General features: G+C 43.4%; 1 long non-coding RNA gene across 1 annotated transcript in view; it reads left to right on the top strand.

Annotated features, from left to right (window-relative positions):
• LOC129736373 (uncharacterized) overlaps positions 1–22,084 on the top strand; it is a 199,365-nt gene extending 177,281 nt beyond the window's left edge. The window contains exon 5 of the long non-coding RNA XR_008732871.1: positions 21,886–22,084. This is a non-coding gene — a long non-coding RNA (uncharacterized LOC129736373). The remainder of the gene's footprint in view (positions 1–21,885) is intronic.
• The last annotated feature ends 3,256 nt before the right edge of the window (positions 22,085–25,340 follow it).

Here is a 25,340-nt window from a genome sequence, read left to right on the forward strand (position 1 = left end):
TATTTCTGCTCTAACAGGCTCTCAAAAGCAATTGGGTCTCCTTTCCTGAAGTGCTATGGCAGAAACGCACCCCGTGAACCAAAGATGTGTATATACTCAGTGTGCAGCCCAAATCAGTGGAGTAACCTCTCCTGCATCCCCGTAACACTGAGTAACTGAGGCCAGCTTGGCTTCAGAGCCTCTTCCATCAGCAGTGGGGAAACTCACCAGCAGCAAATCCCAGACCCAGTAGTTCCAAGTTCAACTCGGCCAGCCCTTGTTTGAGACATTTTGGGTCAAGAAACACCATCTCCCCAGGCTGCCCAGCTCTCCAGGCTGCAGTTCCGCTCTCCCTGAGCCATGCTCACTTAATACAATTTGTAGCAAATGTAATAGACATGTGGAGTTGAAAGAGAGGCTGAGTATCTAAATTGCAAAGACCACAAATCAGTCACTGAGTAGATAGATATGCTAAGTGAACGCCATTTTTCTGGAGTATCTGACACAACTGGAAAGCACAATGCAGGGCCATTTTATCACAGAGGATTTTCAATTTGTTGTTTAGAAAGATGGGTCAGTAAGCATCCTCTTTATCCCTAATGACTAAAGAATGTAAATAATCTTGTTGTAACCATTTTTCATGTACATTTTCTATCTGGATGAGGTATATTGCCTTCTAGGTATTTTTTTCCCCTATCGAGGAGCATAAGGGCTTTCTTTTTTTTTTTTTTTTCTTCTGTTCTCCTGTTAAAAGAGGCACCACAGACTAATCGCTCTTTCATTTGTCATAGAGGGTGATGCAGCTAACGTTTTAAGTGGTATTGTCTGCCAGTAGTACTTAATCCCATTGTCGAAGACCACAGTGCATAGTGTGCCTTGGAAAGGTGGGCTGCAGGGAAACATGATGACTATTTAGTGTCAGAAGGCTTACAGCTACTTATTCTAAAGAGGAACCTAAACTTTGCCTTCTAATCTATTCTGCTTCGTCATTCAATAAAAATGTTTAGCAGCTCCAGTGATTTGTATCACACTCTTTCACTCACGTGTTGACATTTTGGGAAATACAGTTCCTTGCCTTTGTTCATCCGCTGTTCTTTTGGCTGATGGTGAAAGAGGTCCTGAAACATTTATTGCACTCTGATACAGGATTCTATGTTCAGAGAATGAAAAAAAAATGTGGTCTACATAACTCTGATGCAGTTTAACAGTTACCAGGATTTTGTCAATAGAAGGGACCTTTGCGAGCTAATGGCCTGTGTAACATCACTCAAGCAACCTCCCCAAAAGCTTTCTTGAAGTCCAACCGTTGTGACTTACTTAGAGACACCTTTTACGACTTTGTTGACATGACTTTGTTTTAAAAGTTTCAAGTGATGGAGCATCTATTGCAACCTTTTATCAGTTGTCTTCCCTGTAAAGACAGAGAAAAAATAAGTGCCCATATTCTGGGCCTTAATTTGTCTAATTTGAACTTCGAGCCATTGAATCTTGTTAAGCCTTTGTCAGCTGGATTGAAGAGTCATCAATTATCAATTTCCATTCCCTTTGATAATAGACACTTATAGACTAATAAATTATCCTTTAACCTTTTCTTCATTAAGCTAATAGATTGAGCACCAGGAGCCTCTCACTTTAAGGCATATCTTCCATTTTTTTATTCGTTCATGTGACTCTTGAGTTGTCTCCAATTTTTCAACATCCTTCCAAAGTATAAGCACCATTCTCCGCCATGATCAAGGCTGCAGTTGCACTGCTTTCCTCTATACCGTATCACAGAATCATGGGATCGTTTAGGCCGGGAAAGACCTTTTGTTTATTTAGTAACAGATCACATCACCTATCAGATTTTTCCAGCAGTCTCCCACAATGATTATTCACAGCGACTTCTAAGTACCTCTTGTGAAGATGGAATAATTTCTCTGTCAATTCAGTTTTGTTTCTGGCTATATGACCTGACATCCTATCAGGTTGAAATGCGCCCTGTGTGCTCGGCAAGGCACAGAGATTACCAAGCCGGCAGACTCTGAGTTGTGTATTTGTTGTTTCTGAGAATCATATGACTAGGGCTTTGGTCCCTGGACAGGTATGCAAAGGGAGATGTGCTTGTTGGTCTGGGAGAATTATATAGCTGGAAAGACCTGGGCTAGGATCAGTCAATAAAACAAGACAGGAGGAGGGTGTGAATTTGCCATTTTGCAGATAGTGGTGTGAAAAGTCACAGCGAATTGTTAAATTATGCTTCTGATAGAGGCTCCTGATCTCAACACTCAAGCCGATTGAGCAAGCTCATGACAAGCTCCCCGGTTGTCCCATTCCCTGGTGAAGAGAACGGAAAAAATTCTGCAAGTGTTGGCTGGACAAAACTTTTGGGTTTTTTACTGAAAACAAAGCATTAATCTTTAGTTGAAAATCGGCCAAGTCTCTGGTGTTTAATGCTAAAACATTCTAGTCCTGATGATGTGAGTGTTCAGTATTAATAACTCTGAGACCACAGTGAAGAAATTGGAAAAGGCAGGGGGGAAAGGCAGTCAAATGGTAAGTCATCGGAAACTGGAATTGAATCCCGTGGCTGGAGAAGTAGCATTAAAGCAGCAGGCTTGTGTTTCATAGCAAAGTTGTGGTCTTGGGAGGGAAAAAGCAGTGCTTTTTTTCCTGTTTATTTTAATGATCTCATTAATGGATTCCATAATTTATCTACTTGGTAGGAGAATTGATGAGAGGGGGAAAAAATATTACAGAATTGGCATTGTGAGGAACCTAGAACTGCACTATAGTCCTTCAAAGATACTGAAATAAAATGGAGTCAATCTTCCTGATAGCAGAATACTTCCAAGACAGTTTGTATGAAATCTTTTTTTGTTTGCATGAACCTTAAATTCTAGAACTGGAATCTCTCATTATTGGACTGGAAGATTATCTGCAAATCTGTTGCAAAAATATTCAAACTAGATTTAAAAAGAAATATGGAGGGTAGGAAGCAGAACACACTAATCTGGGTATTTCTTTATTTCTTTTGCGGGAGAAGAACTCTGTTGATGTTATTATTTTTTTTTTTTAATTAAGGCTGTGGCCAAGATTTCTTCAAGCAAGGTACTTAAGCACAGAATATTTTGAGGTTACAGCAGAGAGTTTGTGATTTTTCATAGCGTATATCATGGATAGATGTCCTGGTTTTGGCTGGGAGAGAGTTAATTTTCTTCCTAGTAGCTTATAAAGTGCTGTGTTTTGGATTTAGGGTGAAATTAATGTTAATAAAACGCTGATAGTAGTTGCTGAGCAGTGCTTACACTAAGTCAAGGACTTTTCAGCTTCTCATACTGCCCTGCCAGCAAGGAGGCTGGAGGAGGGGTGGCACAAGAAGCTGGGAGGGGACAGAGCCAGGACAGCTGACCCAAACTGGCCAAAGGGATGTCCCATACCATATGATGTCATGTTGAAAAGAAAAAACAAACAAACAAACAAAAAAAAAACCACCAAAAAAACCCCCCAAAAAAACCAAAATGGGGGGCAATTTGCCAGGGGGTGGTGGCCGCTGCTCAGGGGCTGGCTGGGCATCAGTCAGCAGGTGGTGAGCAATTGCATTGTGCATCACTAGGTTTATATATTCTTTTATCATCATTCTTATTTTCCCTTCCTTTTCTGTCCTATTAAACTGTCTTTATCTCAATGCATGAGTTTTACCTTTTTCCCCGATTCTCCCTCCCATCACCCTTGGGGGGGGGGGGGGGGCGGGGGGGTGAGGAGCAAAAGGGTTCAACCACAGCAGCAGGGAAAGCACGTGCATGTCAGCTCCACAAGCTCACCTCTTAAGTTTCGTCAGAAATGCTTGCAGTTCAAATAAATTTAATGGAAATAAAAGCTACATATACTCAAGAAACTTAAGCATTAAAGAAAAAAATTAATTCAAAACACCACCACCAAAATAGCCAAGGTTCACTATTGCTTTCAAACTTGGTTTTGTAATGACCAAACTATGGTTCTGTGGCAGCTGAGTGAGGGAAAAGCTACTGCACCAGTGTATATGGTGGCGGAAATATACATTTAATTTAAAAACCCACAGCCTTCCATAGCAATAACAACCTCCAGAACAACACACTTGGAGGGGAAAAGGAAGGAAGTCCAACCTTACTATATAAAAAATGAGAATGAATAAATAAAGAGCAAAGAGTGATTTCAGTCAATAAAACTGGCCAAAAATAATCTTGTATTTCAGGAGTGGATTAGAAGAACAAGGAGATTCTTTACCAAGTACCGGTGAATTTCTGTTTCAGATACATCTGTTTATTCTGCCTTTCGGGGCAGTAGGGCATCAGTTCAGTATTTTTAAAAAATAATGGGCTAGTTTTAGGGTCCCCTGTGCAAGGAAGACAGGGTTATACTGGAGCTAGTCCAGAGAAGGGCCACAAAGATGGTTGAGGGGACTCGAGCATCTCTCACCTGAGCAGAGGCTGAGAGGGCTGGGGCTGTTCATCCTAGAGAAGGCTCAGGGAGGGTCTTCGCTGTATCTATATGTGATGGAGGGGGTAAAAAGACCAGAGTCAGGCTCTTCTCAGTGGTGCCCAGTGATGGCGTAAGAGGCAATGCGCACAAACTGCAACACAGAAAGTTCTGTTGAACTGTTGGGAGAAGTTGGTTGGTTGGTTTCTTCCACCTGAGCTGGTAGCATCTCCATCCTTGGAGCTTTTCAAACCCTGAATGTTCGTGGTCCTGAGCAACCTACTACAGCTGCTTTGAGCAGGCGTGGTAGACTAGACCATCTCCAGGCGTGCCTTATGTTAATGTTGGCAGATTCTTTACCCTAGCAATGATGGGCTTCAGTGGAAATTCATTATAAGTATTCGCTTATTCTTTAGGGCAATGCTTTCTTTTTTTATTATTTGGAAAAAAAAAATAGTCTGAGAAGGCAGTTCCCATTGTTAGTCCTGTACTTAGGGCAACTGGACAGTCTTAAGTGGAGCATAAAACTGGTGATGTATTTACTGTGCATCCTTTGGGCTGGATGCCCAGGACCTTGCTTGCACCCCCCTTCATTGTCTCTGAAAATGGAGATATACGGTTACGCAGAGATATATTGGGTCTTCCGTGGATGTTAGCTCCTTACATAAAAAGTAGGCATTAATATATTATCATTAGGTACAAACCCCAGGCCTCCATATATTAAAAGAAGGATTTCTTACCTCATCAAGTTGTTCCGGGACCTTTCTACAAGGTGAGAGAGATCCTTGCCATAGATTACACAGATTACATAGAGAGAGATTTCTTACCATAACCTATGTCAGCTGTAGGCTTGGAGAAGTGTGGGACTACGCTGGGGCCACTGCTGCAGCATGTCCGGTGAGGGAGAGAGGGAAATTACAAATTTTTTTAAATATTTTTTTTTTGCACGCTGTTACACTGAACAGCCCAGCCATCCTGTGGAGAGGTCAGTGAGTAAAGCAGCGGGTGCACCTTCACTCGCAGCGCGGTGCCTTCAGCCATCTCTCCCCGCACATGTGCCCGCAGGAAGCAGGTGCCGCTTCCCCCCCAGCTGCAAGGCAGCACCTAAAGACCCATCTGAGCCCGAAGGAGAGAGGCCAGGGCTGAACACCATTCAAATAATTTCTATGCAAGTTTAACTAACTCTCGAAAGATGACAGCAGGGCTATCTAGATGTGGAAGGCCAGCTTATAGAAGTTGCATGTATTTGTGCTGGCTGCAATGACTCAAAGAAGCAAATTCAGACTGAAACCTGTATTCCAAAGCAGTCAGGATTTCCTCCTGTGTTTTGTGGAGGCTGTGTCTCCCTCCAGAGTTAACAGATAGGAAAGATGATGTTGATATTACATATGTTGAGCAGAACACACGGGCACTTGGAATACCCCATTGCAAATTCATGAACATTTTACTGTCGTCTTCGGGAAGAATCCATAAAAAGCCAGACCAACTTTTCCTGAGAGTTCTGTAAAAGTTATTAAAAAATGAAAATGTATGCTGTATGAATCTGTAAAGTGTCTTTTTGAGCGCACACATTCTATCAAAGGGAACAAATGCATTGAAACATAAGGCTATCACATCTGTGGATGAAAGCTCCACATACCTCTCAACCTTGCTTACCTTCGGTTTCAACCTCTGTCTTAATGGAAATTTTTTAAGGACATAATGGTTTGGCACAGTTGCAGAGCACAAGACAAAGAAACGGGAGATAAAACCTGATTTATTGTGTAATGCTGACCAAGACTTGCAACCCTGCTTTACCCACACAATCTTCTCCTATACTTTATTCACATTGTGTGGATTAATTACTACAATATACAGAGATAATAAACCACTCTTCTGTTTTCATTCATAAATTTAAAAGTTTCATAATTACTTTTGTTCTCTTTTATTCAAGATCCACAAATCTCTGATTTGCAGTCATTGAGGAAACCTGCCTCCTTCTAAATGGGCAGATGATCGTAAGCGGAATGCATTTAGGAGTGTCAGCTCCTTTCTCTTTTTTATTTTTCATCACCACTGTTGAAAGCTAACAAACTAATAAGGAGACTCATCTAGGAAAGCCATCCAAGCTGGAGTGCTCCAGCAGCCCAGTGCGTTTTACTGACTACATGCTGAAAGTCACAGCAAGCTTCATTCAGATCTTCTTGTTGCTAGAAGTTGAGAATAAATTAATTAGATGTGCAGCTTATGCTGATTAACTGTGAGGTGGCAAGAGAGTTGCCCTGATTTCCACTGTGTAATATAGATGTACAGTTCATTTGATGACCACTGAAGAGCATGTGTGTTTGACTCTTCCTTAAGGTCAGCTGAGTGCAGTTTCCAGGTTGGGCTGAGATGGCCTCCAGGTGACTTTTTTGGATCAGCAAGGAGCTCCGGTATGCCAGGAGCAGGGGAAGCAGTGAGGGGTGCATCCCTGGGTTGTAGGTTGTCGCTGCCTTCAATGCCAAGGATGCCCTCACTGTCAGCCTGGAGTGCTCGTTGCGGACCAGGTGACTGACCGCAGAAATATTTTTCCAGGATCCTTGTGTCCAAGTCGTGTGGTTGACAGACAGCTAGTTGTCTTTAACTGAGTTGCTTTCATTGAAAATAAGTTGTCAGACCACTGAATATCAGATTTGTAGCTATCCAGGGGGAAAAAAAAAAAGAAAACCCATAGTCTCGGAGTTAGTAAGGGTGATTGATCGTCTGTAATACCAGGTGTAGTGATGACGGGCACCACTCGCACTGCCCAGTTTCACTTGTTCAAAATATCATGAGACGGGCTTTGAAGGCATTCATTTATTAGTTTACAAGAGTAATTCACGTAACATTTTTTTCCTCAGTTTGTCTTTTCATGTGTGATGATGGCTAGGGGCTATCCTTTTTCAAGATGTACTTTTTTCCCCCAACCATCAGGGCTCTAACATATTTAAAATGAAGAAACAAAAAAGGAGCCTTAGGGGCTTTGGGGGGAGGGTTGCATTGGATTTTCAAGAAATACACATGGAGCCTTGAGTCTGATAATGAAAAATCTGGCAGCACGGCGATGATGCTAGGGACCGACCTGTGGATGCAGTGGGCTGTGTATGACGTCGCTGTGTAATGCCGTGTCCATCTCTTTTTCTAGGGGCTGTGCTGGGAGCCGGGGAGCTTGCTTCTGAAAGCCTGAGCAGATAAGTCCCATTTGAAACCTGACAGCGTTGCCACTCCCCATGGCAGACTGAATCCAGTTGCATTCCTAAGGCCACAGCTGTAAAGCAAGTTTGTGGTTTTATTTTTGTTCTTTTCAAGCCATATTTTTAGTGCTCCCTATAATAAATCTTCATGTTTTGATTATGTGCAAAAAGACAGTGACTAGAGACAGAACACAGCGCTACCAAAATAAACTTGCTTAACGCACGATGGTCCTGCCACAAGCACGGACTCCCCTCTTTGCCTAAACTTAATCTCATTTGAAGTGGTGCAGGGAGAAACATGGGCAGAAGGGAAGCATCCCGTCCCAATGAAAAGAAAATAAAATTAAAAAGAGAGAGCACAAATATGTACGCTGGCAAAACGTGCGCGACGGGTTGCCTAGCAATCCTGCAGGCTGTTTGTGCCCTTTGGGGAGTGCACTCGCAATTAGCACAAAGGAAAAGGCAAGGCCAGTGACACCAGGCCCTGCTCTTTAACGTGGCAACTTGGCCACCGTTTGCTGAGGCTGAAAGTAGCAATTTACTTTCATGGAAAATGAGTCACTGGGAGCAACCAGCACGGAGACGTGGCTGCCCCGCGGGGGCCTGCGGTGCAATGGGGCCAGCTGGAGGGCCATCGTGGCTAATGCCACTGCTCAGTGCGGGCTGGCCAGCTCAGATTGTCCCAGCAGCAGTGCTGGGGCACGCAGAGGTGCTGGGTGCAGGCAGCCTGGGGACCCCAACCCATGTCTGTGAAGGGAGGGGGAGTGACATCCCAGCTCCCCCCGGCGCTGGGCAGCGGGGGGCAGGAGCCCCAGGGGTGTCAGTGTCCCCAGAGTGCAGCCAGGCTCCAGCCTGCCACTGCTTGCTCAGACAGGGCTTCATTACGTGCATCTGCGCGCTAAATGCTGGACAATACATATTTTTTCAGTGCATTTGGCGATGTCGGCAAGTGCTTTGGTTAAGGGAAAAGTGTTCTTGAATTCCAAGTATCTTTTAAGGCCGCATTTCTACAAGCACCTGGTAAGAACCTGCAGAAAGCAGCAGCTTTGGAAATCTGCAGTGCCAAAGTCAAGTCAACGTTTTTTGAGAGCGACGATTTAGGTGTTTTCTTTTAGACCTACTTTCTTGTATCAAGTAGATTTCACTTCACCTTTTTCAGTGAATGTAATTGTGTTTGTCAAGGTCAAGTCTTAGCTCAGGCCATATTTAATCCTAAAATTCTAATTTTACTTCTCCTTTCTGCATTTATTTAATTTCACTTCCAGTGTAAAGCTCAGGTTTATGGAATTCAGTTCAGTGATTTTTCATGTTTCACATCAAATGGTGGGGAGGAGGCAAAGGCCAGAGAAGGGTTCTTTCATTTTTGTCTTGGGAGGTGGAAAAGGTGTACTGGGAAGTTTCAGGCTTATTCTTTATTAACTTTGTCCTAATGAGCAAGTGAGCACATTTCTGCTTTGGATCACCAATTTTTTTCTACCCCTTGAAAAGCTGATGATTTTTTCCTCCCATGCCCGTCTGTAGCAAGTTTCTGTTTTTTCACAGGCTTAACTTCCCAGGAACTCCTAGAAATATATATCTAGTTCCTAATCTCTAAATTAACCAGAATTTCTATTAAACTGTAAGTAAGGTACTTACTTTAGAAATATGTGTTCAAAGAAATTGCTATACTTCATGGCTCTATCAATACCTACTTATCTCCTAATGGTATACGTGTTTAATATATATGTAAATAAGAGTTATTAGCAGAGATTGCGTGTTTGGCTGTAACTATGGGTGCCAGAAGATTACCCTGGGGATCTTTTAAACTCTTCTTTGTTTTATTCCACATGAGAATGATAAGATTTTTATTGAATTAAATTTAGTTTTATTTAAATTATCTTGATATGTACCCAGAAAGTGTCTATTTAAAAGAAAATGTGTATCTGATTTCAGACACTCAGAATAGATACTTCCATACTTCTCTTTGGCACAAGGGAATATGACAGGAACATTTTATTTCAATATTACTTTAATTAAGGAAGAGGTGATATGGAAAGTGTGTAGTGCCCTGTAATTTGATATGGACATTTTCTAACCTTCGAAACAGCCTGTGGAAAGCTCTCTTGTGTATATCAGTTCCTGGGATGAGCTAGAGCGGATACTTTTTGAGTTTGTCATCTATTTCTGGTGTCATGGCAGTATTTTTCCTTATCAAATCCATAAGTTATGTCACATCTATTTCTGTTCTTTCTTTGAATCAGTCAAGGTTGTGGGGTTTTTTCATTAACTGTTATACAATGTCACTTATATTCCTGGCATTTGTATTTCTAGAAGAATTTGTGTGTCATTTTTGCATGCTTAGCACCTGCAAAAAATGGAATTTATGAGTTCACTTTGCATACAGCATACCTGCATCCCTGGCTTTGCATTTGTTAATTGAGCTTGGGGCATGTAAGTAATCTCATCTCAGACTTACTCCAAAAGGGGATGTGCAAGTCAGGAAAGTATTGTAGGATTGTGTACAGAGAAGCATTTTATGGTCTGTTTTGGACATGCCGGTGCAAAGGCTGTTTTGGTACGGTGGTGAAGTACAACCAACTGCCTCATTCAGCTTTTGCATTATTCATGGATTCCCTTCAGAAACTGAGTGTGCATGAAAGCCAGTGTTCCAGGGCTAGCAGCTTGAGAGGGATCTTTCACACAAACCTTGTCTGAAGTTCTCTGCCACTCAGGGCAATAGGAGTATTTTCCAAAACCTTAAGAAAATTGAAAACTATGGGATTATATGGGGTAAAATGCCTGTTTTGACAGCACTGGAAGGGGTTTTTTTGGTTTGTTTTAGTTTTTATCATGTTTTCTAGGTCAGGTAGATGAGGCAAAACCACGCTGATGTTGCAGGGAGTGACAGTTCAGATACACCAGAGAAAAATGTGTAAGAAAAGCCTGTCATGGAAAGGATGCAGCGGGAACTGCATGCTGCCCAGATGTGGTGTAGGAACACCACGTCTTTCTTTATTTAAAAGAAAACCAAACCAAACAAGTAAAACACAGGAAATTGGGGCTTCATCTCCACTACCATCTTTATGCTCAGTCTGGAGGAGGCTGTCCTGCAATCCTCAGGCCACATGGGTCAGGCTGCCTGGGTGGAATCCTGCTGTCCCAGAGAACGGACGGGAGGAGATGAGAGCAAAGCAGTCATCTATATACCATGGGTGCTCTGTGCTGGTGCTCCCACCCGTGCACCACGAGCTAGCTGGTGCGTTGGTGTCCCCGGCACAGGTACTGCCTCACCCAGGGCAGGGGAGCTACGCACTGGGATCAGGCACAGAACAAAGGGCCGGGTTTGAGCTCTCGTGGCTTGATAGCTGCGGCGAAGGGTAGGTGAGCGCTGCCGGGATTGGTGTGTGTGGTGAGGGGGCAGGACAGAGCCAGCGGTGCTTCCCTACCTTGGTGTGCTGCTTATCCACGTGGCAAGAGCTTGTTTAAACTCAGCATTCCTTTATCAGCATCTACATTTCTGTTGTGTTAATGAAAAGAAGCTGGAAAATAATCTGTCTATATTGCTGCAGAGGCGCTGGCTCTCCTCCTGTAGAAAAAACTGCCTGGAAAAAACAAAAAACAAAAAACAAAAAACCCACCAAAATAAAAACTGAAAGGAGGAAAAAACCCCAAGTTTTATATACAACATTGTATCCATATCTTGAAACTCTACCAACAACACCACCTTCATGAGAAATTTTAGCTCTTCCCGTTGTCAAGTTCGCTAAATGCAAGCGGGGTGATTAGGTTCCTCTTCTTCATTCAAAGCTTTTGGACAGGAACTCCAAGCTAATGTAAATGTCCCTCAAAGGCCAGATTAGGTCTCAGTATCTAATCTCACTTGAACATTGAAGTGATTTGGATTTTTTCATGTCTTTATTTTCCTTGTAAATATTCTTTCAATTTTCTTTTCTTTCAAATCTGGAGTCTTTGGGAACTCCTCAGATGCAGAAAATGGTTTTATGCATAAAGAGATAATGGAAATTCTAAGAATTCAAAGTTTGTTTTCAGACTGAATTGAAAAGAAGAGTAGCTGTTTCAAAATGTACTCCAGAGTGCAAATCACAAAAGAACTCCTAGCAGTTGATACAGGAACATGGAAAAATTTCATTTTTCTTGGAACATTCTGAAATAAAGCAATATAATTGTTAATACAATTAAAATAAAATTAATATGAATTGAAAGCTGAATCAAATTAAACAAACTGATTATCAAAGTGAAATATTTTTACCTTAATGAAAAGCTTTTGATATTGGAAAAATAAGTATTTTTTATATTATTGGTGTAAGGTAGGAATTAGACCTTCTTTGTGAAGCTTTAAACTTTAGAAAATTTTAAAATACTGTTGAAATTACCATAGTGGATTTTTTTACTTTGTCTTTTTTTTTCCCCCAGAGTGGAACATTCTGATGGGAATCTGTTTTTCTTTCATGCACAAATTCAGCCCAGAAAATGTGTAATGCCAACGCATCGTTTTAGTGCTCGCTTCAGTCGCTTACTGCGTTCTGCTCACCTTATGGCATGCCCCTGCTGAGGTCAAGGCTTGGGTTTTAGCAGTCGAGCAAAGAGATTTTATCTATTTATTTGGTAGCTAAATCAGGAATCCCAAACTATCTGGATGTCAGGGACCCAGTAAGTCACAAGAAATGATGCCTCATTGCAAACGGCAGAGCATGACCCCTCCGGCTCCGTGTGCCTCTTGGTTCAGGTGCTGAGGTGGGACTCGTTCAAGTGAACCATTCGGTCTCTGGCTTATCCTAGCACAGTGAGCCAGTGGTGGTCTAGGATACCTCAATATTCCCTTAAAAATTAGTGCATGAATTTCTGGTTTTGTTGTATAGTGGGTGCAGACCTTAATTATTTCCAGTTGCTGATGTATCAAACCCATTGAGCTGAGAGCAGATTGTGGCTTTCTTTGTGGATGGTACGAAGTACCAACGCCTATGTGGATGTGCCTTTTCTGGTTTGGTATTACCAAACTGAGTGTCAGTTTGTGAAATATTTACTCTATCTGCAGAGCAGATGGAGTGGAAATGCTCATGTGAGTAAATATTTGCCATATATGGACTGCACAATCTGGCTGCATCCTTGCTTATACTCGATAATTTATGCTTTTTAAACAGCAATGAAGAAACCTCAAAAGATTCAGAGGTTCATTTGGATTCTCATAAACGCCAAGAGCTTGGATGCTTTCCTCTGCCTCTTGAGGCTTGACAATTTCTGTAAGAAATTTGGTGAAAGCACTCTGTGTAGCAATGCAGCTCATACTTTCAGTTCTCCTTCCATCTAGGTGCAGAAAAAGTGGGATAACTGCAAGGTAACAGGGAACGTTCACGGCATATGTTTAGACTCTAATACATAGTACCGTTTAGATTTGCATCAAGTGTGATGTTCCAGATAGGCAGTTCCATTTTTACCTAAAAAAAAATCTGTGCTATTTTGGGGGAGGTGGGGTGGTGGTGGTTTAGTTTTGCTTTTTTGAAACACCTAATTCTGTTCAAGACCCTATATAAAAGAAGTCACATTTGGCTACCGTCCATTGAATATGTTATATATAAACTCATTTGCTGCTTCTTCCACTAGATAAGGAAAATTTCAAACCACATTCACCAAGTGAAAGAAGAGGGAAAGTTGGGTTTCTTTAATTATACTTTTAAATTATTTTATTCTGAAGATTTATTAAAAGGAGAAGAAAACCCCCTAAAGTTCTGAAGGAATATTAACATAACATGCCTGTAACTCAAGCTGTGTTTAATGAGAGGTGCCGTTTTTTTCTGCCATGAGGGCTACAGTCCAATGAGTGATAGCTATGAAAGAGGTCACATACATATTCATCAAATTCGACATGCACATGTAAACTGGTTTTAATAGGCCATGACAGCAGAAGTTGTGTCAGGCAAATAGCTGCACATGTGCTCATTCCCTCGACTGGCATATTTAGCCATTATCACTCTGGTATCCATGGATGAAATATTAGCTTGTTAACTTAAGACCATCAGTTGTTGCCGATGCTTAGTGGCAACCAAAAAAGCACAGATTCCCTCTGCAACTTTATTATGTGCAGAGCTAGGATTGAATTATTACAATTTCATTGTAATATTTCCATTTCCTTCCCTTATTTATTACAGAGGATATTTGTAAGTGATAAATTGGAATGCAGCTACAATATAAATAAAGAGACTATTGATTTGAAAATACTCCAAGGATTGAATCCTGTTATTTCCATGAATTTCTTGCAGTGTGTTTCGGATTGTACATTCAGAAGGGACAATGTTGCCACAGCATTAATTTTTCCATGAGTACCTAGCAGCGTGTATATTGACATTACAAAAAAATAAACCAAAGGAAAATACAGTCCTTCAAAATCCTCAGCACAGCAGGGGGTAAACGACCGTGCTCTGCCACGTGTAAAGCTGCTACCTACTGGATCCTGCTGGTTTGTTTTGCCTAAGGTGTGACAGTTGGGTTAATACTTAACCTCTTTTTGTTCTTCTCTTCTAGGGCTAGGGAAAAGGGATGTTAGGCATTCCTTTTCCCTTCTTTTAGGGCAATAGCGTCTTCCTGCGTTAGGAAAAAAGCAAAGAACAGCAACTGTGTACAGAAATCCAGGCTTACTTAGCCAACAGCTTTGCATTTTAAGAAGGAAGCTGTACTGTATTGTGATTTTTTTCCTGAGACAGATTTTTTAAAGGCTACAGATTTTGGCTGGCGTGTGGGACTGGGCTATGATGTTGTGTTTGAGAAAGTGGCTCGGACTGCTGCAGCAGCAGATGTACCTTTGTGTGACAGAAGATGGGTGCAGTGCTTCATAGACCTAACTTACTGTTAGGTTTCTTTACACATGTTAAGAAACTTGAAGTGAAAGCTTGAACAGGGCAAAAAACTTTAAAAAGAGTTAAACCTTTTGCATTCTAATTATTTATGCTGAGGTGTGAACGCTTTGCTTTTCTGAAGTGGTTCCCTTGCATTTCTTGAAGAGCTTTTGCAAATATTGAGAGCTAGTGAAAGCAGATGTCAAGCTTCGCCGAATTATGGTATACTTGATTGTAATTTAAAAGTAATAAAACAAGTCAGCGCTGAGGCAGCTCATCTCTGTAAAGAAGGACATAATTCCCTCTGTAAACAAGTACCTCCCCTTCCATGTCGGATCAGAAGACTTAGCTGCCCAGGTCACAAGGACAAAATCTTTGGGTGCACAAACGAGATGTGGAAGGCAGGTTTTGGACTGTGTCCTCTCCCAGCCTGCTGGCTCTGGACCAGGTGGAGGAAGGCTGCCAGGAAGCTCAAAATAGTTTTTAGGTTTTCTTCTGCACAAGGACGGTAACCGTCTTCCTGGAGATGGTACTTGTGAACTCCTGGTGCGTGCTCTGATTTTGGTCACAGTCCCTCCTGTATGTGGCCCATCCTCTAGAAAGTTCTTTGTGCCAGGTCTGTTATGAAGCTGGCCAAGGTAGCTTTGTCCTGTTGGAGAGTTACTCCCCTCCCTGGAAGGAAAACTCATGTAGTGAACTACAGCTGCAGTGAGTAACACCAAAGAGTCTTCTCCGGAGTTGAAGCTGAGGTTTATTTTAGGAAAGCACACCTTGTCCTTGGGATTTCAGACTCCCACACAGCTAGGAATGCCACGGCCAGTTGAGAAATCTGCAAAAGTGGACTCTGGGGGCAGATAGCTTCATGAGTTACTGCGTGCTGCTTTGCGTGTCTTGTACTGCTGCTGTTCTGTGTAGGAGCAAGGTTGGAGACCAGCACGCCATTCACCACGGCAACTGCCAGGAGAGTCAGCTTCAAAGAGAAATACTTAGTGCAGTGTTTCAGTTTTGAGGCACTCATTTGAACGTTTTCTGTATTCACAAAAGGTAACAAGCTTTGAGAGTGTCTCTGTGCCAGTTTGTCTCTCTGCCTGGTGAACGTGGCAGTCCCTGGTTCAGAGGAAGGCAAGGCAGCAGGAGAATGGCCGCTCTTTGGGGGTTAGTCTTGCTCGAATCAGCTAGAGGTGAGGGTGGCCTTATAGCCTGAAATAGCAGGTGTCATGCCCTGACCAAAATGTTTCTTAGCATCAAGCATCACTACTCCAGGAAATTCTGATATCCAGATAAGCAGACAGTGATTCCCGCCAGTTGGCTTCATCTCTGAGCTGGAAGAGCCTCTTCCCCGCAGGGCTGGGGACGCAGGATCCCACCATACGGGTCACCAGGAGATCAGAGTTTCCGAGTCTGAAGTCTTCCAGGCAGAGTCTTCCTATGCAGCTCTGTCTGCTGCCAGGGGTTGTGTGGAAGGCTCTTAGGTGCTACTGTGCTATAAATGAAGATAATTTAAGAGCAGAGACATCGAGAGTTGACACGAGTTAATCTTTTACTGTTGCTCTATTTCATATTTGTTAATGCAGCAAGTCTGGTTTCAGATATTTTGAAAGAAGACCTGAGATTGCTGCAGTATTAACTGTGCGAGGAGGAGTCTATCCTATAAAAAGACTTTTATCTTTTATTAAAAAATGCACTAAGTCGTGGGAAAATGTTCAAAATGAGGAATGATCTGATAAAAAACATTAGAGGCTTGGCTTTGGCTTGTATGAACTTTTCTGAAAGAGAAGGGACGTGTTTGTATATTTCTTATCAAACAACCCCAGATTTATTTATATCAATCATTCCTGTAACATGACATGTGAAATTAGCATTATTATTTATCTTTACATTACAGCAGCAAGCTACATTGGTTGTGATCTTGCCTGGATGAAGGGGATGGTTTCCAAAAGTGCTTTGCGAGACATTGGAGGACTGGCTGCCCTTTGGTAACGCAGAGCGCAGGTTTGGGTTCATCTTGGGTTTAGGAACACAGTTTTTTATGAAAGCCATCAAAAGGTTTTTTCAAAATGTCCTAGTCATATTGAGAAACCTGTCCTCGGAGCAGGAGAATAATATATTGCAGCCTTTGTCACAGAGCAGCCTTTGAGGTTTTTCTTCACTTTTCTGACCTCAAATCAACTTTCTGTCTTGAACATACGGTAAACGCTTCAACTGCTTTTATTCTGAAAGGCAAATGCATCTGAGCTTGCAAGCAAAGCTATTTATTTGATTTTATTTAATTTTTTTTGCTTGTTTCTTTTCTGGCAAGCTGTTTAGCCTCTTTGATTTAGTGACGTGCTGAGTTAATTCATTATTTGTAAATGCAGGGGGCTAGGGGTGTGCTGGGGTGGATTTTTTGGCTGTGGCTCCAGCATTTGCAACTGGAAGTCTAATTAGTGGATGAGGCAGCAGGAGCTGCTTGCATGGTCATTTTTGTGTGCGTTTTAATTGAAATCAAGAAATACAGCAAGTCCATGTTTATAAATATGTGTACAGTTAAACTTAGTGTGACTGTTGAACTGTTGTTCCATGAGCTTCCGAGTCCATGACCCGGTGCTCCTGTGGTGATGTCCACACAGCATTGCTGCATAATCCCACAGTATTGGTGGGATGAAGGGTCAGAAATGAAAGAAACGCGAAGTGTTAGAGCCTGCACGTTAAGTGCTGAATATACCAGGAAATCAGAACTTGTAAATTAGTTAGTTTTGAATGAAGTCCTCTGTTAGCCTGCCTGCAGGGAAGTTTTTATGCAGTAGCAGATGTGAAAGTCACGTGAAATAAAACCTGGTTATCTTGTTCTTTCTCCTTTCCTCTGAATCTCTACTCCTTTAATTTAAAAAAAAAAAAAAAAAAGAAAAGAAAAAAACCAAGAAAACCTTCATCCTAAAGTTTTACAAAAAAACTTTAAAGTAAGGCTGCCTTTCTGTAACCAACTGCAATACTCATGGCCACCAAATGCCAGCCCCACTGTCCCTAACAACCGACACAGCGTTCCCTAAGGAATAAGCAGGAACAGGGTTTTTCTCTTGCTACCCTGCCCAACGAGAAGAGCCCTGGACACCAGTTCTGACTACTGCTCCAAGCCAGTAACGTGCCATTTGGCACACAGTTTGCTAAAGTTTATGGGGAGGGTTTTCCGATGACATGGCACGTAAAAGGTGATGTCTTGCATGTGTTTCTCCTTCCTCCCCTTCCTCAATGAATGCTGGGTCACTGTTGTCTGGCTGAACATACGCAGCGTGTGCACTCTGTGAATTCACACTTCCTTGGCCAAGGCACCTCGTACAGAAAGCTCACTCCATAAATAACTTGGGCTGTGCGTTTATTCTGCTCTGAAACGCTGTAAAAAATAAAAGGCTACCTATCAAAGTTGTTTGTCTAATAATGGAGAAAGGGGACGATATTGTAAACACTGTCCAAATGAATTGTAGTAACCAGAATAAATGGTGGTGGCTGTTACTGAGCGCTGAGACTGAATTGAGGCCTTTCCAAATACATCACATGTGACTTTAATCCATTCCAGAGCCCAGGTCTCTTCCAGGCTCGGAAATTTGATGCTCCGAGGTGCTAAGCCCCCTCTGTGGCTATAGAAATCAATAGGGCAGCAGCCTGCTCAGCACCCTGCAAAGGTGATCAATGTGTTGCGGGCCTGATCCTGCACAGTGCTTCTGTCCGCACTTAATTTTAGGCAGGGATATACCGCCTTTTGCAAGGACTGCTCACTTGCTTTAAGTCAACCTTTATTTAGGATTTACAGCGTCAGGGCCGCAGTCTGCGTTTGGTATTTACGTTGCTGCTTCCTAGCGCGCCTTCCTTGTTCTGGGCTGCTGGAATACAGCCCCTTTCCTCTCTTTAAAATCAGCGGTTTATCTCCTTTTGGTGGACAAACCTTCTTGGCACTGAACTTGTTACTAATAAGCCGTGCCTAGGGTTTGAAGGAATGTGTTTACAATGTATCAAAAAGACTGTAGAGGATAAAGTTAAATGATATCCAGCCAAAACTGATTTTATGTGAAAGTTTAATCCAGCAGGTGCAGAAACAGTAGGGTGGGGAAGGGGTGGAGGAAATCATAAAACAAACCAGAAGTGTTCTCAGCCATCGATATTTGCTGCCTGTGAGGGTGATGAGTCCCTCTTTAAACAGCCCTTTAGATGCCACCACTTAAGGGTCAGAAAAGGAGCTCTTCTGAGGCAACATTCAAACCTTTAATAGCGGGCAGTCAGTCCTCTGTAAGCGTTTTCTCTCACGGCAGGGCAGTGACTTTGCTGCTCACATACCTGCCCCGGCTGCCGGGATGGAGCAGTAACCTAATCCGGTGCATTGTTGGGGTGGGGAGCAGAGGCAGTGCCTGCAGGCTTCCCCAGCCCATCCGTAATTATACGGCCGGCAGAGGAGTGCCTCATGTTGCACGTGGTGCCCTCACCGAGATTAGTAATTATAATATCGGTTTTCTCCAAATGGGTCTGACAGAACGGCAGTGGTAGCAGAGGTGACTCAAAGTTTAGTAAGTCTTAGGGAAAGTTTACTGTCTCCTGCTGCTTTCTGTCCCACAAATTTGGCCTCTCTAATAACCAGCACCGGCCACAAACAGTAGGAATCCTTTTCAATCACTATTAGCAACACTTCATTTCTGTCATATTTGACCCCTGGCAAGCTGCAGCCCAGCAAAGAGCATTCCCCACAGAAAGTAACCAGACATCCAGGATTTACTCTGTGACAAATGACATTTTTAAGGGCCCTTAAAAAACACTGAGACAAATTCACAGCAGGACTCTGAAAGCCCTTTACCAACCTCTGAAGGAGATAAGGGATCACATAGCCCTTACTCTGTAGCAACCCATCGAGCTATTTCTTCTGTGTGACTTCGTGTTTGCTGGTACCTCCAGTAGAAACTGCTGCTCCCCTTCAGTGTCTTAAAAGTGTGATGAGGTTGTTTGTGCGATATACTGAGAAGTTTCCTAACACAAAGATTTCTTTCTCCCACTTAGGTTCTTTCAATTGCAACTCTTTGAGTGTTCAGCAACCCTGTTTTTACTGGGGGAAAGGCCAGGCACAAGGAGGTGGCTCCTGCCACCAAGCCAAGTCCCAGCCTATGCCCTCATTTTAAAAGATATTTTTTAGTTCATCAGGAAACCAAGTCTTTATTAAAATTCTGTTGGGCCCAAGAAAAAAGTCGTAGTGGGGTCTTTTTTGCATGTTTAGTTTCTTGTAAAGCCGATGGTGCATTTGAGATGGGGTTGCAGACAGTGGTACAGAGGTAACTTGCTGTTGTAAGGGTCTAAAACGAGCGCAGTGGGAACCTGGAAAAGGTGACCAGAGGGAGAAGAGAGCAGAATAACTTGGTGGAGAGATAGGAGTGAAATAAGTAGGAGATGCACAGACTTGTCTTTAGACACTTCCAGCTTGGTAATTCTTGAGGTAGATCCTGGTTGCTCGGTGAGATCTGGAGGGTGAAGATGAGGCCGTCGTCTGGTCAGTGCAATGAATACATTAAAAGTCAGGAGAGCTGTAGCAAGACAGGAAAGCCGGGGCATTGGGTGCCACAGCTCCTTACCTGCTCTCCTCAGCTCTTCTTCCTTATTTCATTTCCTCACCCTGTGATTTAGAGGGGGGAAAACCAGACAAACATCTTGGCTGGTGTTTTATGGCCACTGGGGCTACACCAGCAGCGCACGGCATGGCGAGCCCCGAGCTGCGGCAGCGCTGCCCCGACCGGCGGAGCTGCATTGTTTGCCCTTTCACCATATTTTTCTGCAGCACTCATGGTTGGCATTTGAACATATTTCAGAGGGTGTGTTGTAGCCCACAGGCCTGTTGTCTCTCTGACCTGGGAGCCTCCCTGGGAGCCAGGCTGAGCTTTCATCCTCTGCTCAGTGAATACCTGCCCAGCGCATCCCTGCTTTAGTGATCTGTGAGGCTCTTTGCTTAGCGTGAGGATTCTCCTGAGCAAGCTGGGAAGCGTGTTGGTGACTGCAGGCAGAAGGGAGGGCTGTGAACCCGCTGCCCAGGTACTTTGCTTTTAGATCAAGAGCAAAACACTTGGCTCCAGAAGTCCTGCATGCCTGCTTTGCACAGTGCCTGCACGCTCTCACTTCTGAGTGCAAAATGAGAGTTTCACCATGGTTTGTAGGCTTCTGTCTTCTGGGCAGTTTACATTTTTCTTAGCAAACCAGTTGTTGGCACATTCGCCTTCTCAGCAGCCCAGCCAGACTCCACAGGTAGAGAGAACAGGCTGGGTACCCTTGCGGTGGTGACTGAGCACGAGCTACCCTCTCAGCTGCGTGCCAGAGCGTGCCAAAGGCTGGGACTGGATGGATGAATATCTGTGAGGTGTGACAGTTGTATTTTTCAGTCATTGATGCAATTCTAAGTTTATGTTAAAATATAGCAAAAATGATTACCACTTGCAATAGGTACCTGTGAGAGGATAGGAAAAAAAACAATCTACCCCACATCAAGAATTGCTGCACATCTGCGTGTATTTTGGGGACTGAAGGTGACTGCTCTCTGGTGTCTTTGATCCACATCTTGGCATTTTGCTGAAGAAGGCTGAGCTAGACTGATCAAAAAAGAGCAGTGTGAAGAAAGACCAATTACTACTTGCATTGTGCCTTGTGAGATTGTCTCCTGGACCTTGATATGCTCTTATATACTGAAAATAGCCCAAGAAGGGGCGGCTTTGTTGCTGGGGTTGTATACATTGAATGTAAAGTATTTCACAACCATCAAAATCTCCTTTAAAAGTACATTCAAGTTTTGGCTCATCTTCTCCTCTGTGCCCCCTGTTGAGTCATCCAGAGTGAGTAAACACAGCACAGAACAGCTGAAATCCTAGCAGATGCTGGTGGGGCCCATGGTTCGTGCTGGGGTGGACCAGTCAAGAGAGCCTGGGTCAAAGAAAGCATGTCAGCCTTGCTGTTCAGCGGGGGCAGAAATCAGGCAGCTGGGTCCTAGGGAAAATGTGTAACCTCCTGCTGCCCCCCCCTTCACACCCCGCTTTTCCCACCTCAGAGGCTGTAGGCTGATACACTTATTCAAACTCCGAAAGTTGTGCTCTTGGGCAAGCATCTCGGCTGAGGCAACCATCGCCCCGGCCCAGGGAGCCTGTTCTTGTGTTTTCTCAGGGTGGTTTTCATCTGGGTCAGGTTCCGCAGCCATGCAGCCGTACGAGCTCTCTGGCTGGGGCCAGGGGGGAGAGACCAGTGAGGTGTGGGGAGGCACCAGTACGCCCAGGTAAAACCACAGAAGCACCCCGCAAGTCCTCAGCGTCGTTGCTGTTGCAAAGCCCGGGATATACGTGCTCTTTTAGTGCTCAGGCAGCTGAAGTCCACCTGCAGGAAAAACAGGTTTCCCTTAATTCTTTCTGATTTTTTTCTCCTCCTTAATTTCATTAATTGATTTTCTTTCACTGCAGCTGAGGGCCTGGATTACCAAGTACCCTCTGAGCCTGAAGGTACAAGATACTTCTGAAGTCTCAAGGCAATGTAATTAGTGAGCTATGAGGGGAGACGGAGCCCAGTTAAAACTGTCAGCCACTACTGGAAGTTTTCCGTGAAGCCGTGCTGAACCTGCAGCATGCAAGGCAGAAAAGCCGTGAAAAGTCCAGTCCTGCTGAGGAGGAGAGGTATGTCTTGCGCTTGATGCCTTGAACAGAGATGGAGGAAACAGAAGCCAAATCCCTGCATTTCCGAATCCCTGCCTCAGCCTCGCTGCCTGCCCTTAGGGTGGCCACTTACTCTCGGAGTAAAGTGGCTGTGTGCCTGTGCAAAGCTGATTTTTCTTAGAAAGACAAGACGCCTGACACAGCCAAGCCCTGCTGCCGATAGCTGCTGTCAATACAAAGCGTCACGGTTAAAGTGGATGTCTGGGTATTTATTCTTGAGTAACAACTTTGTTTCTTGGGCTGACCCAGGGTGTGGAAGTGTTTGAGCTTGCTGACTCGCGGCTATGCTAACGCTCCTTCCCATGGTTCGTTTCTTTTTTGTGTCAACCCGTTTGTTTGAAAATCTGTAACTTTACATTTCCAGTGGTAGTCTGGTCCAGACTGAGTTAATATAAAGCTCCGCAGAGAAACAACGGGGCAGGCTAGTGTTAAAAGGAAGGGAAGAGAGGTGACTCAAAGTTTAGAGAGCGTTAAGAGAAAGTTTGCTGTCTCCTGTCGCTCTCCGTTCGACAGAGTTGGCCTATCTAAAACCAACATTGGCCAGCAGCAGTGGGAATCCTTTTCAATCACCATTAGCAACACTTTTATTTGCATCATACTTGACCACAGCAGGCTGCATCCCAGTGAAGAGCATTCCTTTCAGAAAGCCAGAAGACATTCAAGTGCAGCGGATTTACTGTGTGAAAACAGCATTTTTAGGGGCTTCTGAAAATGTTTAAATGAATGCTCTTTTTTTATTCTTTCTCACAGCTTGATTCTCAGCTTAGAAAGCCCTTCTTACTAAACAATTTTAGAGTTTCCTACAGGAGCTTAGAAGTTAGGTTAATGTTCACAATATAAATGTTCTGTTGCTGCTGTGAAATTACACATTTCTTAAGGCCCGTATATTGTTAAAATGAATGTTTGTAGCTATTTGGTTCAGGGTGAATGAATTGGGGTTAGTGATGCATATTTTTGAGTCAACAAAAGAATTCTGCACACTCTTTCAGTTTTGATGAAACTCCACAGTAACATTTGCAAGGTTTTCTTGCTCTGACTAGCAAGACAGCTTTCCATAATACAGCCCTGTGCAAGCTGAAAAGAGCCAAAAACCAAAATCTCCCCCCAGTTTGGCCCTATTCCGAAAACTTTCCATATCTCGTTAATCAGGAGAGTGGTTTCAGGTCAGGGGGAGGGAGCCAGTGAAGGGACATAAACTGAAAGCTTATTTGTTGGAGAGAACAGATAGGAATAAAGTCAGTCTCCGTTACAAATCATGGCTAAAGCCGAGTTACAAGAAGCTGGATAAATTGGCCCCTCGGTGTGGCGGGGTGGTAGGACGTCCCTTTGCTCCCCAGACCAGATTGAAGTGGCTGGGGTTGGGTTGCTTCCCCGCGCAGAAACCCCTGGGCTTACGCCAGTTCTGACTGGAATCAAAGGGAATCTCTCCTCTGCAGTGAATTATGTGACGGGCAATTATGTGCAAATAACTATAAAAGTATGGGTTTTGTCAAGTTCCCGTAAAGTCCCTGTTTATATTCACAAACTTTTACTGTCTTCTTCCCTGAGGCTGGAGATTTCAGGAGCAGCTCGTGAACTTTGTGCCCCTCATAATATGTTGGGGTTTTTTTTGGATCCTGGTTCTGGGGGTATTGCTGAAGTGATGGCAGCTCCCACAGTGGGATTTCCACACGCTGATTCCACATGCCTCTCCTGACAACTTGTAATTGTGTCCCAGGTTAATCCCACCTCAATAAATTAATAGCCCAGTCAACAAAGACAATATTTTATAGTTACCAGAGAGAAATGAGCATGTTTAGGCAGTTTTTCAGCCCGTCTGTGGGATGACTCATCTCCTAAAGAGGTTGCAGCCCGTTGTTAATTATGGAGCCTGGTGAGTCATCCCCTAACGGAGATGCCACCGGTGAGATCTGGTGCTCCTGCCCGGAGCCCTCCTGGGCGCGCAAAGCAGCGGGGGCAAATTTGGTTTGGGTTAGCGTGAAAACATAATGCAAAATGCAGTCCAAAAACCATGTGCGGTGGAAGTTTGACATACTTCTGTTATTCTCAGGGAAGGAGTGCGGCAACGCTTTGGGAGTCGAGCACATAATTTGAATATTGGGCCTTCTAATTGATCCCAGTCCTGACGAAGACAAACTTGACATTACATACTATATGATCACTGGCACAGCAGGGGCAGTTAGACAGAGGGGATTGAGTGGTGTGTTCATGAAAGACCTAATGGAAATCAAAGATAAAATGTTGCCTCCAGGAAATTATGCTCCCCCACACATGTGGTCTGCTCTTTCTTATACCAAGAATATAGGGAATATTTAATGAACTGGGTCTTAAGTGAGTATAGTGTGTTTCCCACTGCAACTATGTGGTCTCCGTTAAATGTGATGCTGTATTTTTGATGGGCAAGCAAATTGGTTTCTTTTGTTTTGTTTTGTTTTGCTGACATTAGCCAAGAGCTTACATTTTCAATTTCCTACAGTAAATTGTGCTTGTCCACTTTTGAAGAGTACAGAACAAAGGTGTATAAATGCGTGTGTTGGGGGCAGCAGTGTGGAAGATGAAGTTCAACAGTGCAGGTACTGCTGGTTTTAATCTATGTTGAGGTGAATATTTACCTGACTGTCAGATATTTCCTTTCCAGAAATCACTGCCCTGCTAGCACTTCTCATGTCCTTGTGCACTCCTAAATTATAATAATATTCAGTGAACAGGTATTTGGACTGCAATACTGCATTTAAATGGCTGACTCACTGAAGTGTGCTACAGTCTGTAAGTTAGACCTTCACTGTAGGTTCACTGATCCAGACTTAAGGTGAGACGTGCTCAACAGACACAGGGTTATCTTGTTTCTACCAAGTCAAATCATTCCTGTTTTGATTGTATTTTCCAGCATAATCTCTATTATTAGGATGCAGGTGGGAAAGTGTGTGGGTCTCCTCCTTTGGCAACAGAATCAGTAGCTGCTGGGTGCTGAGATGGGTTGAAAATGCAGCCAGTACAATGTTCACAGTGATCAAACTGTAGCTATTGCTGCTGTGTTGGCATGCGAAGATACATACTTAGAGACTTCATTTAGAGAGCATGAGGAGAATTCATAATCCCATGACATTAAATAAAGAGAACAGCCAAAGCCCTTATTATAGAGTTCCTTTTTTCCATTTCTTTGTATATGCATTTTCCTCCTCTTTTACATCTTTCTGTGTAAGAAA

Source organism: Falco cherrug, chromosome 6 (assembly GCF_023634085.1).
Source record: "Falco cherrug isolate bFalChe1 chromosome 6, bFalChe1.pri, whole genome shotgun sequence".
NCBI lineage: Eukaryota > Metazoa > Chordata > Aves > Falconiformes > Falconidae > Falco > Falco cherrug.